Here is a 15841-nt window from a genome sequence, read left to right on the forward strand (position 1 = left end):
ATCTCTTCTTCAAAGGGTTGCTCAGCTGCACCCTTAGAGTTTCTTCAGAACAAGCTTTCTCACTTTCAAATATGGATAGGCTGAGAAGTTTCCAAATCTCTAAGTTCTGATTTCTTTTTGCTTAACAATTTGGTCTTCAATTTATCTTTCTCCTGATGTGTTTTACTAGGAGCGGTGATGAGGAACCAAGCTACTTCTTCCAAACTTTGTTCAGAGATCTCCTCAGATGAATATTCAATTTCATCACTTACAAGGTCTACCTTCCCAAAAACGCTAGAACACAGTTCAGTCAAGTTCTTTGCCACTTTATAATAAGAATTGCCTCTCCTCCAATTTCTAATAATGTCTTCCTCATTTCTGTTGGAGACCTCACCAGAATAGCATCTAACGTCCATATTTCTATCTGTTCATGATTATTTCTGTATTCTCTACAAAGATGGAGACTTTCTCTCCAGTGTGCCTCTTTGCTTTCTGAGCCATCACCAGAATCACTTTTAATAGGTATAGGCTGAAAGGACTTTATGGCGATTTCAGCTCTTTTTTAGCATGCACTTCAAATCTCTTTCAGCCTTTACCTACTATCCAATTCCAAGGCCACTTCCACATATTTAGGTATTTGTTACTTCTTGGTACTAAAATATGTCTTAGCTCAAAAGGCTATAACAAACTACCACAGACTGGGTGGCTTAAACAAAAGACGTATATTTCTCACAGTTCTGGAGGCTGCAAAGTCCAAAATCAAGCCACCAGCAGACTCTAGGTCCATACATTTCTCATTCATAATTTCTGACCGTTTCTTTTCTGTGCTACATTTTAGCTAATTTTTCACATCTATCATCCATGTCATCCACTTCCTCTTTGTCAGTATCTGATCTAACTTTTTCCCACTCCCTTTGATATACAGATGTGTGATGTTTGTATGTTGAATTTCATCATCCACTATAAAATATTCAATTTCAATGGTCAAGATTTACTAACATCAATCATTTTTACTGTTGAAGACAGAACATTCTTAACTGGAACTGGCACTGTTAATACAAGTGTATGATAGTGAATACAAGCCCAACTAGTACAGTTTGGTGCTACTCCTTGATTTGGGTTAAGGTGCCAGCACTTCTGCCACCTTTGCTTTTGCACCATCAGTACCTATGTCAACACAATTGTTCCAGAGTAAATCATGAGATTAAAAAAGTTTCACCAACAGTTTGAATATTACAGCATCATGTTGTTTGTGATCAAGCGTGAAGATCGTCAATATTATCTAGTGCTAGTACTAGACAAATTCAAGGAAAACGGCAAACCCAGTCACTTTTTGTTTCCTTTTCCATGTGAAAAGCTGTAAGCAACATGTTTTTGCCCTTTAAAGGGCTCATATGTCTCTGTTTAAAATATTCCATTCCTCGCTCTCTTTTTTCAAATTCATTAATTTATTTATTTGTTTTTAGCTGCGTTGGGTCTTCGTTGCTGTGCGCAGGCTTTCTCTAGTCGCGGTGAGCAGGCTTCTCATTGCGGTGGCTTCTCTTGTTGCGGAGCGCGGGCTCTAGGCGCGCGGGCGTCAGTAGTCGTGGCACACGGGCTCAGTAGTCGTAGATCGTGGGCTCTAGAGCGCAGGCTCAGTAATTGTGGAGCACGGGCTTAGTTGCTCGGCGGCATGTGGGATCTTCCCAGACCAGGGATCAAACCCATGTCCCCTGCATTGGCAGGCGGATTCCCAACCACTGCGCCACCAGGGAAGTCCCAAGTCCTCTCTCTTTAAACAGAAAGTGATTGGACTTAAAGCAGTGCTTAAAGTTTACCGGTACTAGAATCCTTGTTCAAAATTGCTCTGTGGCATAAGCCACAATGCAGTGAATTGTTGACACCTCCAAATCCCAGGGAGGCCCCTGAGTGCTCTCTCAGGAGGAAACTGAGGTCAGGTGTATCTGATGGCCTGTGTGCTCTCTGTGCTTCTGGTGATATGTGGGGGCTTTCAGGTGAGTGCAGTGGGTAGACTCATGGACTCTTAGTCTTGGCTGGGGGAGACAGCACTGTCGGGTTTATGTTTCCACATTTGCCTCCTTTTGTGTTGCCTTTCTCCCAGTTGCATTTAGCCTGATGAGAGGGAAGGAGGAGATGTCGGTAGCTGGGCAGGTGGTTCTCCAGGACCAAATGTCAGGGACGGTTGTGTGGGCAAGATCCCTAGGCCCCGTCCTGGCAATCTTGCTGTGCACTGAGCAGTACAGATGAATCGGGTCCTTGACCAGAAGTCCAGGAAACTTTTGGCAATCTGGGCAAAATTTGGGATCTGAGGATGGGCTCAGAAATTTCAGCAAGGATTTGGCGGAATCTTACCCTCGGGCTGTTTAAGACCCCTGGTTTTGAATGGCATGAAGCACCAGAGAGCCTTTGATCACATTCTATACAGCTGTCCTGTGTGTGGCCCTCCAGCAGCAAACCTTCTCTGCTGTGACCTCAGGGCAGGCCCCATTCCGCCCCCCCCTCCCGAGGCTCCTGCCCTGTGAAGTATGAGGGTGTAGCGCAGGCTGACTGTCAAAGGCTCCTGGCTTGCCTGACCCACAGGATGGAGCATCTGTTCACCTTATGCTGGTGCCCTTCCCAGAACCAATGGGCTCACAGCCCAGACATTTATGCTGAGTCTGGGGGCAGCTGTGCCCTGAGAAGCCATGTCTTGTCACTTGGCCCCGGGAGCACCTCCTCAACGGACCACGCTTATCATACGGGCCTCCTGCTCTTGTGCCCTCTTGTTTTGTTCTGAGGCAGGTGGTTGTGATGGCCAGTACTGTGGGGTCTTGTGATCTCAGAGCAGACACTGGAGGCTGACTGACCCCACAGAGGTGGACAAGGATGTGGGCTCAGGCGATGGGTCCTTTCTTGGGTTTCTGCCTCTCCTCCCTGACTCCTGACCCTTGCTCTCCAAAGCTCACCTTTCTGTTGTAGTTGCCTCCCCAGGGGGCAGTGACGGGCTTTGCCCCGCTGAACTATACCCTCGGGGTAGGTGGCCACAGCCTGGCTTGTCACACACTGGGGAAATCCTACGCTGGGGAAGTCAGGATTGTGCCTTGCTGGGCTTGGAACCCAGGTAGAAAGGTAGATGGTGTGGGTCTGAGGGACTGATGCCCCAGCCCCAGGGCAGGTGACTTCTCCTGGGAGAGGTTGCCCATGGCCCCCTTTGGCCCCTCGACCCTGCAGAGGTGCTGAAACACGCCCCCTGCAGGCCACAGCCTCTGTGCATAGGATCTGCCCCAGTATCACATGAGAAGCCGGGGCCAGGAGCCTCGTTCTCTCTGAGAGCAGCTGGTCATCCCACACTGAGGGGCGTCTTCTCGGACACAGGGCCCATAGCTGACCTGTAACTGACATATGGACTCTTCCCTGGGCTTTACCCCTGAATTTACCTCCATTCTTGTCTCCTGTCTCACGGCCCCTGCCTTTTCCCCCAGACACCGGAGATCTCCAGGCTTGGGTGGAGTATGGCATGTTGTCAAGCTCAGTGGTGTCCACCTCACCAGCCCACTGGAATCAAGCCCCAGGGAGCCTTTGAGAGAGCAAGACCAAGGACTTTAAGAAGACTACGGTTAATGTTAAGGAGCATAGATTGTAAGATGAGGAATTTCACTAGTGTTTTTCAATCCGTAAGAAGAAGGAAATAGAAATTGCAGAATTGAAACTTGCACAGACATCAAGAAATAATAGTTTAGGGCTTCTCTGGTGGTGCAGTGGTTGAGAGTCTGCCTGCTAATGCAGGGCACGCGGGTTCGAGCCCTGGTCTGGGAGGATCCCACGTGCCGCGGAGCGGCTGGGCCCGTGGGCCGCAGCTGCTGGGCCTGCGCGTCTGGAGCCTGTGCTCCGCGGCGGGAGGGGCCGCGGTGGTGAGAGGCCCGCGCACCGCGATGGGGAGTGGCCCCCGCTTGCCGCAGCTGGAGAGGGCCTTCGCACAGAGGCGAAGACCCAACACAACCAAAAAAAAAAAAAAAAAAAAAAGAAAGAAATAATAGTTTAACAAATGCCCCATTCACAGAATCAAGGAAATGAGCACCATCCACAGGGTGTGCAAAGGAGGTGCCTAATCCCAGGAGCAGCGTGGCCACGGCTCGGCTGAGAGCGAGGCATGTGCTGGGCAAGCTTTTGTATGTAATGTTCACCAAAGGGAACCTTGGCCAGTGATACCAGGGAAAGGCTATCATGGTGAAGGCCCACTCATCACCACCCTCAACTTGAATCCAAGTATTGGCTGAAGAAACAGACTTGACAGAGACTTTGGCCACCTGGCCTGGGTTCTCCCTACAAAATGTCATGTTCCTCCAAGAACAGGCCAAGGAGTCACAGTTGTCCGAATCACAGACGGCATATCTTAACGGTACAGCTATTACAAATTTGCACCTTTGTTTGAAGGGAATTGTTAAGTGGTGGGTAGGGAGTGATGTGTTCCAGGGAGGATTTGGGCCCTCTGGCTTGCAGGTGACCCTCTTATCAGACAGGGCAATTCTGCCAATAACTCATCACTGCCTTCATTCCTCAGGTGGTAGGGATACAAAGGGATTAAAAGGGGTGCGGGCAGGAAACAGCCCTCACTGACAGCACAGAGCCATCACCTACTGTCTCCTCAACTCCTCTGCCCATATAGCCACCGAGGGTGCCAGCTGCTTGCGTTCACAGCAGCTGTTGATAGCACACCATCATCCAAGGAGTTCTTGAGCACCAACTTTGCACTACTCAGCAGCAAAATGGAGAAATCAAGGATGGTCCATGGAAATAGCGAAGGGTCTTGTTTTAGGGCAAACGAGCTTATTCTGCAATATGTGCTTCTTAGTTAATTGGGGTTCGAATGTCCTTTCTTGGATGAAATGATGTTGATAATGTTTGAAAAATAAAAGGTTGGCCACCCCATGAGAAACTATGCTTTTATCTGAGTGGGGTTGGGGAGCAAGAGGGAGTAATGAAAATTTGGGTTGTTGAAGTAGTGACAGGGCAGGGCTGACTTGTTCAAGACTGCCTCCCTGCAGGAGGAAGGCCGGCCTTCCTCAAGACTTCATGGACACTCCCCATAGCCAGGGCTTACGGCTGTCATAGCTGGTGACTCAGCCATGGGCCTACTGAGCAATACAGCTGCAACCGCAGCTTGGCTCAGCCCTGACCAGCAGGAGAGAGGCTGGGCCTCCCTCAGCCTGAGTGCTCGTTCCATGGAGAGGGACTGGACTTGGGTCCTGTGTGTCCCAGTGCTGGTCCTAGTTCCTGCCCACACGGGACCTGGGCTTCCCTGATTCTGCAATATAAACACCAGAGCCCAAAGTTTGGGTCCCTCTCCTGGACCCTGGATCCCTACTGGATCCCTGTGTGCTGGCCCAAAACAAAGTGTGCAGTGGGGACCCACAAACTACCCACTATTCCTGTGACTGTGAACTGCCCCTGATAAACATGGCTCCAGCAGCCAGGGTTACATATTTTTAGGGAACTCTCTTATGGTTACAAGTGCAAAAGACTGAGAACTACTATGGAAAACTAATATTTGAAAACTTCACTCCAGTGATATTTGAAGAACCTCTATAAAATAACTAAACAAACATAATCGCATTTTATTCCACTGTGTCCACAGTCTAAGCTTTAAATTGTATAAAAATGAGAACGAGAAGTAGAATGCCTCCAAACATTTGGAAATTAAGATGCACACTTCTAAATAATCCATGGTTAAAGAGGAATTTCAAGGAAAATTTTTAAGATAAATAGAACTGAGTGAAAATGAAAATACAACACATAAAATGTGGAAGGATCCAGATAAACCATTATTAAGAGGGAAACGAATGGCACTAAATGCTTAGAATAGAAAAGAGGGAAGGTCTCAGATCAATAATCTAAGCTTTCACACACGGAAACGGGAAAAAAATTGCACAATAAAATCAACACATGAAGAAGGAAGCAAATAACAATACACTCTGATCAACTGGAGTCTATTCTCGGAACACAAGCTTGGTTTACTATTCAAAAAGCATCAGCGTAATTTGCCATATTAATAGATTGAAGAAGAAAATCTACATGGCCACATCAATTAATGAAGAAAAAGCATTTGATGAACTTTAACACACATTCATGTCAGAAACTCTCAGGAATAGAAGGACTCTACTTCAACCCAGTAAAGAATATCTACAAAAAACCGACAGTGAACATCATACTTCATGGTGAGAGAATGAATGTTTTCCTCCTAAATTCAAAAGAAGGCCAGAATGTCCTCTTTCATCTCTCCTTTTCAACTTAGTACTGTAGGTACTAGCCAGTGCAGCATGGCAAGAAAAAGAAAGAAAGACACACAGATTAGAAAGGAAGAAATATTACTGTCCATACTCATGGATAGCATGACTGTCTGCATAGAAAATCCCAAGAAATCTCTAAGAAGCAATTAATAAGTGGCAATTACTTTAACAAAGTCTCAGGATACAAGATCAACACAAAAACATTAGTCATATTTCCAAATATTAACAATGAACAACTGGAAACCAAAACTAAAAATACAATGCCGGGGCTTCCCTGGTGGCGCAGTGGTTGAGAATCTGCCTGCCAATGCAGGGGACACGGGTTTGAGCCCTGGTCTGGGAAGATCCCACATGCCGTGGAGCGACTAGGCCCATGAGCCACAACTACTGAGCCTGTGCGTCTGGAGCCTGTGCTCTGCAACAAGAGAGGCCGCGACAGTGAGAGGCCCGCGCACCGCAATGAAGAGTGGCCCCCACTCGCCACAACTAGAGAAAGCCCTCGCACAGAAACGAAGACCCAACACAGACAAAAAGAAAAAAAGAAAAATTAAAAAAAAAAACAAAACACAATGCCATACACAATGCTTCCAAAACATGAAATATTTGATTATAAATATTTTAATAGAGGATCTGTATGATACAACCAAACAAGACCTAAATCAATGGAGAGACATATCGCATTCATGGATTGGAAGACCCAACATAATAAAAGGTCAACTTCCAACAGAATTTTTTTGTCAACATGGACAAGCTTATTCTAAAATGTATGAACAAAAGGTAAAGGCAAAGGAACCAGAACAAGTAACACAATTTTGAGAAAGCAGAATATAGTTAGAGGATATTAAGACCTACTGTAAAGCTATAAGTAAGACAGTGTGGTATTGGTGGAAGGATAGATACATAGTTCAATGAATAGGATAGAGAATACAGAAATAGACACATGCCAATACAACAAACTTTTTTTTTTTTTTACGTAAGTTAAAAAGCAATATAAAAAGCAAAATCTCTAGTCCTTATAATAACCCTGAAAGGAATACAAATCTGTTAAATGACTAAGCAAGACCATACACTTAGTGGCAGCACCAGAATCAGAACACAGGTCTACCTACTCTTGCTATGACTGAGCCTCTTCCTCTACATCTCCTAAACGTCACTCTGAGTTGAAGAGGGGAAAGAAATGGGAGGCCACCGTGATGCCACATCCTGTGCTTTAACCAGTATGTTTTCTTTATATACTGGACCATCTATTTCAGATTTTATTTGAAGCAAGTTTTGGCTTGCTTCAGTATGTATTTCATTTTCTATTTATTACCCTCTTTCATTCATGGCAGACAGGCTCTAGAGGTCCTGAGAATGTCTGAAACAAAGAATGCTATAAAACACCTTAGTAACTCTCGAAAATGCTAAGTGGACCCTGAATCAAAATTTCAAGTTTCAGAGAACTTACAGCCACTAACAATCTGCAAAACAAACAAATAAACAAACAAACAACCCCACACCCTAGCAACTCTCAACCTTGGATCAAACTACAATATGTTGGAAGAGGTATTACTGAAAAGAGCTTGAAAGGGCAGCCTAAAAGGCAGAGGGTACAGAACATGGGCCATGTCCCTGTAAAGGGGACATGGTTCATAATATTGTGAATCAAGGGGCTGGTTCACAATACTGGTCATGATGTTCAAAACTGTCAATCAAAGAGAGGTGCATTATTATATATTTGCTTGTTGCTATTGCTTTTCTGATTAGAAGATACAGAGTCACTTTAGGTAACTTCCATTTAATTTAATATTTATCTTCATTTTATATCCGGGTCACATTTTCTACATTAAAATATAATCATAAAAAAAGTATATATATATATATATATATATATATATATATATAAAATCATGCTGACTCCCCCCACCCCCTACACCCTCAGAGAAAAAAAGTGAAGAACTTTACACAACTTGAAAGAAAGATGGAATGCACAGAGAAGTTGCTATTGCACCCAAGTAACAAAGAACACAGAGAGACCAAACAGTAGACATGTCAGAAGTGCATAGAAGACAGCTCAGGGCTCGCAGCAGGAAGGAGGAGGAATTAAAAGACTAAAGCTTTTAAATGCTATCACTTGTGCCTCAAGATTACCCTGAAAAGGCAGATAGGTCAGAAAGCAGGACCAAACAGGGGATTTTCCAAAGGCTGCTATCTAACAGAGTTTAAAATATCCATAGATTATATATATATATAAAACTCCATACACAGAAGAGCTTTCTCTTCCCCACCTTGCCTCTAGCATCCGGTCAACACTTTAGAAACTTAAAACCACTGTTAGCATGTCCGAATGTAGAACCGATATAGGTTTTTTCTCTCTTAAAAAATTGTATCCCAACTCTTTCCAACCAACAATTCTGTTAATTATTTTCATTATGATTCCTCTGCATGGAAACCCAGTAAGGGATCATCAAGACAGGGCATCTCACTACTATCAGATCAATGCCAGTTGGGCAAAAGCTGCATGATTCTGTGTTACTCAGAGGGAGGGAGAACGGTAAGACACAGGAGTTGAAACTTATCCGTACCAAAGAGGAAAAGGAAACTCCTTTTCTAATCTATTCATTAAACAGGAAACAGCAGGTGGACAGGAAAAGCCGTCTGCCTAGAGCAGACCCAGAGGCACACCGAAATCTAAAAACAAGTGCTCAGGAAAGCGTCTCGGCTCAGAGAGGAAGCGTCTTTCAGACCCTATCTTGTCCCTAGTTTGGAGATCAAAGCATTAGAACTTCAGATAGTGATACTCTGGAGGGGGTGGACAGGGAAGGTCTGAGAGACCCAAATAATGAGGACACTAGGCAGCTAACTACACCACTACGTACAAATACACACATCAGTACGAAAAGTTCACCTCCAACCCTCAGCTACTTTAAACAAAGCATTGCAGGTCCAGGTTTTCTGAACAGGGGATATTTTAAAGTCTGTTAGCAGTTTGAAACATTGCAACACTGGCACAATATGTTACCTATTCTTTGTTTTTAATTACAGGGCAACACAGTAAACTCCAACACAAAGGTGGGGATGGGCGAGTGCAAAAGGAATAAAGAAAACAGAACCAGTATTTCACAAGAGCATCGAGCCAGCGATGAAGTAGCAGCTAATGCTTTGCAGCGTCTCGAGGGTAGAATTCGCTCAAGGTGCTCTGAGGGATTCTCTTCAGCATTTCTTTGGGGAAGATTCGGAGCAGTTGCCAGCCAATGTCCAAAGTCTCATAGACAGTGTGCTTTTCGTTAAGGACCTTACAAAACATTGAGATTAGATGAATAAAGGCCAAGTACTTCCAACTTATCAGCGTTTTTCAAAATTTATTGTTATGGGTCTAGCACTGTGAGCATGAAGTATAAAAAAGAGACACAAAGCAGTCAGGTCTCCCAGGACTGGATGTGACCAAATGTGGAAATGAGGGTCTAGACAGTAAGTACCCCTGGGAATCAGAGAAAAGGGAGAAAGCCCGCAGGCGAGACGTTGGGCGTGTGCGTGCGTGCGTGCGTGTGTGTGTGTTTAACAACGGGTGGGATCTAAAAACACTCCACTGAATAATGGAAACTAGACCCAGAGTTTTGTCCAGAGAGTAGTGAGAAAAGCAGTTTCCCAGCAACACAGGCTGACCTGAAGGAGGCTAGTACAGATACTTAGAAGGCCTTAAATGCCAATTAAGCACCTGAATAGGTCCATGTGAAAGTTTTCAAACTTGCTATTGCTATTATTATTTTTAAAAGCAGCATCATTCTTACCCTGCAAATAAATCTCATTTTTTAACGAAGGAGTTAGAGTGGCTAGAGTTCTGCATTCTTTTCTCTACCAGAATAATTTTTATCTTTTTAAGATATTAAGGTTCTGCATAAATTTTTTTTTTTTTTTAGAAAACCCAACAATCATATGTTCTGGGGATTTTAATGTTACTTAAAAAATGTATCACACAAATAGAAAAGTGCACAAATCCTAAGTGTGCAGCTGATGCATTATTCCAAAATAAACAAACACATCGTTTGTAAGTATCACTGAGGTCAAAAATAGAGTTTACCAGCATTAGCAGGGGTGGCAGGGAAGAGACCAAACAAAACAGCTTGAAAGCCCTACACATGCTATGTAATAAAAACCATTATAGACTTTTTAACAGAAGGACAATCAATAAAATTAATACTAAATTTACCCCGGCAATGGTACATAGAGAGTCAGGGAGACTGGTGAAGATGCTGGCACTAACGGTCAAGGATGATGGGACAAAGGTCTGGACTAGGTCTTGGGACACAAAGAGTGGTCAGAGATCAGCAGCTTCAACGTCACCCAGGAACTTGTCAAAATACAGGCTCTCTGGCCCCACCCACACCTACCGAATCAGAATCTGCACTTCAACAGGATCCCTGGTAGATTCAAAAGCATATTCAACTTTGAGAAACACTGGCCTAAGTTTTTTTAATAGGAATGAAAAGAGAACAGGATAAGATGTTTCAAAGGAGAACAATGCAAATTAGCAAATATTTGATGACTGGAGAATACATGAAGAGGCTTAAGAATGCCCAATTCCTGAGCTTGGGCTAACTAGGGTAATGGTCATGCCAGAGGTAGACAGAAATTGAAAAGGGAATTGCTAGGCAGGTGGTCAGTTGGGAAAATACTCTGGCTCTCACCACGCTGAGCCAGAGAGGATGGTGGCATAAACACAGGCTTCCTAGCTGGAGATGTGGGATTAGAGCTTCAGAAAGAGGGTAAAGGCTCATAAACAGGAAGTTAGTCGTCAGCATAGGGGAAAAAAAGCGCAGAAAGAACAGGTAATTAAGCCTTTGGGAACATTAACAATTAAGAAGCAGGAAGGTAAGAAATCAGGAGGATGAAAACAGATGGACTGGGAAAGTCCAAAACCCCCAAAGCCAGAGGAGAGCATTGCAGAGAGGTTAAGAGGGAGGAGAAGCGGCAATGGAGGTAGGAGAGCAGAAGGCCGGTTGTAAGGAAGATAAAAAATAAGACAGGAGCTAAATAAAGGGATAAAGACATCGAAGGTAGAGGGGAAGGAACCAGAGGGCTAAGAACAAAGACATGGCAGGCGGCTGGAAGAACCTCTTCTCTCATCAGAAGGAAAACTGTATGGAGACCAATGTAAATTCTCTCAGACTAGGAAAGAAGTCCTCAAAACTACATATGATGCGGTTTCTATTCATAGGAAAATAGTAATCTTACCCTGAGCAATGAAGTTCCTCTCAAACTTCTGCAGAAATTCCAAGTAAAGCAGATCATCTGAGGTAAGGGCTTCTTCTCCAACTACGGCTTTCATGGCCTGCACATCCTTACCAATAGCATAGCACGCATACTAAAGAGAAAAGAAGGTTTACATGAACCTTTATAAATGGTAACGGTACTCTGGGCTATATAAGTGTATTGCTGTAGCTATCTTCACAGTATTTCACATTATTTCCAAACATAATTCACATATGCAAGTACTGGAAAGACTTTATTATACAGTAGTCTCACTAAGAAAGGAGTCTTCAGGCATGCAATACATAGACATTACTAACACTCTACAAAAAATACACTCCCTCAATATATCAATGAGCTTCCATTTTGTAGAGCATTTAAAAATCACAACTTACACAATAGGAGAAATCCATCTCTAAATTCTATTCAAAAAAAAATATCTGTGTTATCAGTAGGTTTATTTATCATTTCTACTTTAAGGTCAAATGTATTTTTCTTTAATTATGCTTGGTATACAATCTCAGGACTATAGAAACCAAGGATTTCATAGAATATACACAGCTGTATCCCTTAGCGTTCTGGTGATTGCCTAATATGTTAAACAAAAAATTAGTTAGAATAGTCTTTCAGAAATACTCTATAATAAAGGTTACTACTAAAAACTTAATCGTCTTATGCCTTTTTTATTTAAAAACTACCTCATACAGCATTAGAGGTGGGTTTCAAGCATGTGATCTTTAATCTTTGTCATGAGCAGTTATCCTTATGAAAAAGACTGTTTGGCTCTAATGAATGTTTCTGTATTCCAGTCTTCTGTATTATATATTCTATATTAAAATTCTACTTTGATGGGGGGAGAAGAAAAGTGATATGGAAGAAAGACAAGAGGTATAAGACAGCAGAATGAACTGAGAAAGTATTCATTTCTTTAAACACAATCCTGGAGAAAACATACGTACCAGCTGGTTAGATACATCGGCATGATCCTTTCTGGTCATACCTTCTCCAATAGCCCACTTCATTCACCGAGACAACGAGGGCAGCACATTAATAGGCGGGTAAATCTTGGGTAAAAGGGGAAGGGGGAAAATATTATATTGAAGTACAAAATTCAAGCTTTACTGGTAGTAAAGGAGGATTTTGAAACTCATTTTTATTGCTTAAATTGCATAAAACTGCTACATTTGTTTCCTAGATGATTCCTAATATCTCTTCCTGGTAAGAAAAGGAAGTAAGAAACATTTTACAGGTTAAGATTTCTTTTTGAGAATCAAATCCAAAAAGTAAAATCTACAAAACAGTACAAGATTCTATTAAAAACCTGAATTTTCAACATCTGCCTACAATAGCAAATCCAAATGTTCTTCTGAATTCTGACTCATAAAATCACACATAAAAAGATTAACAAGAATTTCACCTAAAGGCTGATATCAGAAGCTGGCATCTACTAAAGAACCAATACAAAATCTGTTTTTGATTATTCAGTCATAAAAAAGAATGAAACCTTGCTGTTTGCAACATCATGGATGGACCTTTAGGGCACTATGCTAAGTGAAATAAGCCAGACAGAAAAAGATAAATACCATATAATCTCACATATATGGGACCTTAAAAAACAAACAAAAAAATGTCAAGCTCACAGATAGAGAACAGACTGGTGGCTGCCTGAGGCAGGGGATGAGTGAGCCAAATGGGTGAGGGAGGTTAAAAGGTACAAACTTCCAGTTATAAAATGAGTAAGTCATGGGGATGGAACTTTCACAGCATGGTGACTATGTACGTTAATAATACTGTATTGCATATTTAAAGGTAGCTAGAAGAGTGGCTCTTCAAAATTCTCATCACAAGAAAAAAAGTGTTGCAACTATGTGAGGTGGTGGATGTTAAGTGGACTTATTGCGGTGATCACTCTGCAACATCTACAAACATCAAATCATGACATTGTACACCTGCGACCAATGTAATGTTACATCAATTATACCTCAATTAAAAAAATTTTAACAATAAAAGACAAAGAAAAAACTCTGAAAAATCTGTTCTTGTATTAATAACAAAAGTGTGTGTGTTTAACAACGGGTGGGATCTAAAAACACTCCACGGAATAGTGGAAACTAGACCCAGAGTTTTGTCCAGAGAGTAGTGAGAAAAGCAGTTTCCCAGCAACACAGGCTGACCTGAAGGAGGCTAGTACAGATACTTAGAAGGCCTTAAATGCCAATTAAGCACCTGAATAGGTCCACGTGAAAGTTTTCAAACTTGCTATTTCTATTATTGTTTTTAACAGCAGCATCATTCTTATCCTGCAAATAAATCTCATTTTTTAACTAAGGAGTTAGAGTGGCTAGAGTTCTGCATTCTTTTCTCTACCAGAATAATTTTTATTGTTATATATATTATTATTATATGTGACCTGGAGGAAGTCACTCACTCTTTGAGACCTTGTTACAGGGAAGAACCAAATCTGACTACACGGTGGATCTGTTTCTTTTACTTTAACCTTTGCCTTCCGCTGCTTTTGTTCACTAAAAGGATACATAATGGCCTGCCTCTGGGAACCCTGTTCCTCTGTCTGAATGTTAATCCAAAGTGCCTTTGTTCAGAGAAACAGACGGACTCTGTCCACCTGTGGATGGCTGCAATTAAAAAGAAATTAACACATCCCCTCCCTGAGGCTGGCCATTCCAGGGGATATTCGCAAAACTTATGGCCCTTTTACTTTACCTCCTCATCTCCTCCCCATCTCTGTGCTATAGAAGAAACTGGCATCCAAACCCCGATAAGATGGTTATTTTGAGACTTCAGTCTGCCGTCTTCTCGGTCTGCTGGCTTTCCGAATAAAGTCGTATTCTTTCCCTCAATGCGTCATCTCTGATTTATTGGCCTGTCGTGGGGCAAGCACAGCGAGCTTGGACTCCGTAACAACCTTAGTTTATCCGGATGCGGGTGCTTTGTACCAGGTGAACTCTAAAGTTTTCCCTTCTGTAGATAAGTTTACCTCAACACGTTCCAGAAGGGAAAAGAATAATCTCTCCTTCTGCTTGATTAAAGTAAGCAAACATCTACCTAAAGTGCACTTAAAATATTTGCTTTCCAGACATTTAGGTAATATATTCCGCCATGAAAATCTCAAGTTGTGGTCAATGTGTTGGAAAAAGTATGCACTTAATCAGTATTTCCAGTTTGGGTTTATGGCCTCTTGGTGGAAACAAGTCAGGAGAGTCAAAAGCAGAAAGAGATAACCATCTCCGTGTGTCCCACCACCTTCTCCTACAGCAAGAGGGAACCCACCTGCCCCATGGCTGAGCACAACTACACCACACAGGAACTCACAGCGCCTGGCCCTGAAATAATCCGAACCCCAGGGCCAATGCAGATCTGTGAAACTGGGTCCTAAATGCTGCTTTTAATTGACATGCTTTTGTTATCTGTATTGTTTAGACAGCTGCAACGTAAGCATGATAGAAATATTATTGAAATCAAGTATTTTTCAAACACATTGCTAAAGTTATATAGGCTTTTACTTTTTTTTTTTCCCTCCTGCTTGAAATATTATTAATCTAGGATGGAACACAGCTCACCCTTCCTGTGCAGCAAAAGTACAGCTCAAGTTTCTCAATACTCTTTCGTTCCCAATCTTTCTAAATGATCAGGAAGAAAACATTTTAGAAGACATCTGGGAACATATCTTTTGCTGGCAAAGATGTTGAAAACAGAGAAAAAGTCAGAAAAAAATTACTTCCAGTGACATCAAGACCGTATTTTGAAATTGTTACCGACCAGGGTTCTTGGCGTCCTTAAACAATAAAAATTGATCAAAGGCCAGACAAGAAATTCAGGCAAGGCTTTATTGGGGCCCCTGCTGCAGCAGGGGGGAGCGAGAACAAACAACAGGTTCCTTTGCTTGCGTGCTCCCTAAGCGGGGGCGAGCTTGCTGCTTATATGGCAGTGGTCCCCAAACCTTTTTGGCACCAGGGACCGGTTTCATGGAAGACCATTTTTCCACGGACCGGCAGGGGGTGGGGTGGGGGGATGTTTCAGGCAGTAATGTGAGCGATGGGGAGCAGGAGATGAAGCTTTACTCGCTCCCCTGCCACTCACCTCCTGCTGTGCAGCCTGATTCCTACCAGGCTGTGGCCTGGGGGTTGGGGACCCCTGTTATATGGCGTGAGGGCAGGGGTGTGTCCAGGGGTCGGGCCAGAAGGGTGGCTTAGGTGGTTTGCCCACCGCTTAGGTGGTGTTGTGTGCAGGCGGCACGTGCAGTACCCTGCTTTTGCTCTGGGATCTTCAAAAGTGGCAGTTGGGTTTTTTGGTCTCTTTGTATCTTTTGTCCAGAATTTGCCCCAACTGGGCATGCACGTCGTTATTTT

At 43.0% G+C, this 15841-nt stretch overlaps 1 long non-coding RNA gene across 2 annotated transcripts in view; it reads right to left on the reverse strand.

The window, feature by feature from the left end:
• Window positions 1–11522: 11522 nt before the first annotated feature.
• The window catches only part of LOC309665300, a 42044-nt gene continuing 37725 nt past the window's right edge, over window positions 11523–15841 (reverse strand). For both annotated transcript variants that reach the window (XR_014266335.1, XR_014266336.1), the window contains exons 2-3: window positions 12434–12538; window positions 11523–11589 (exon numbers count right to left, since the gene is read on the reverse strand). This is a non-coding gene — a long non-coding RNA (uncharacterized lncRNA). The remainder of the gene's footprint in view (window positions 11590–12433; window positions 12539–15841) is intronic.

The sequence above is a fragment of the Balaenoptera physalus genome, assembly GCF_965194825.1.
Source record: "Balaenoptera physalus genome assembly, contig: SUPER_7_unloc_5, whole genome shotgun sequence".
Classification (NCBI taxonomy): Eukaryota; Metazoa; Chordata; class Mammalia; order Artiodactyla; family Balaenopteridae; genus Balaenoptera; species Balaenoptera physalus.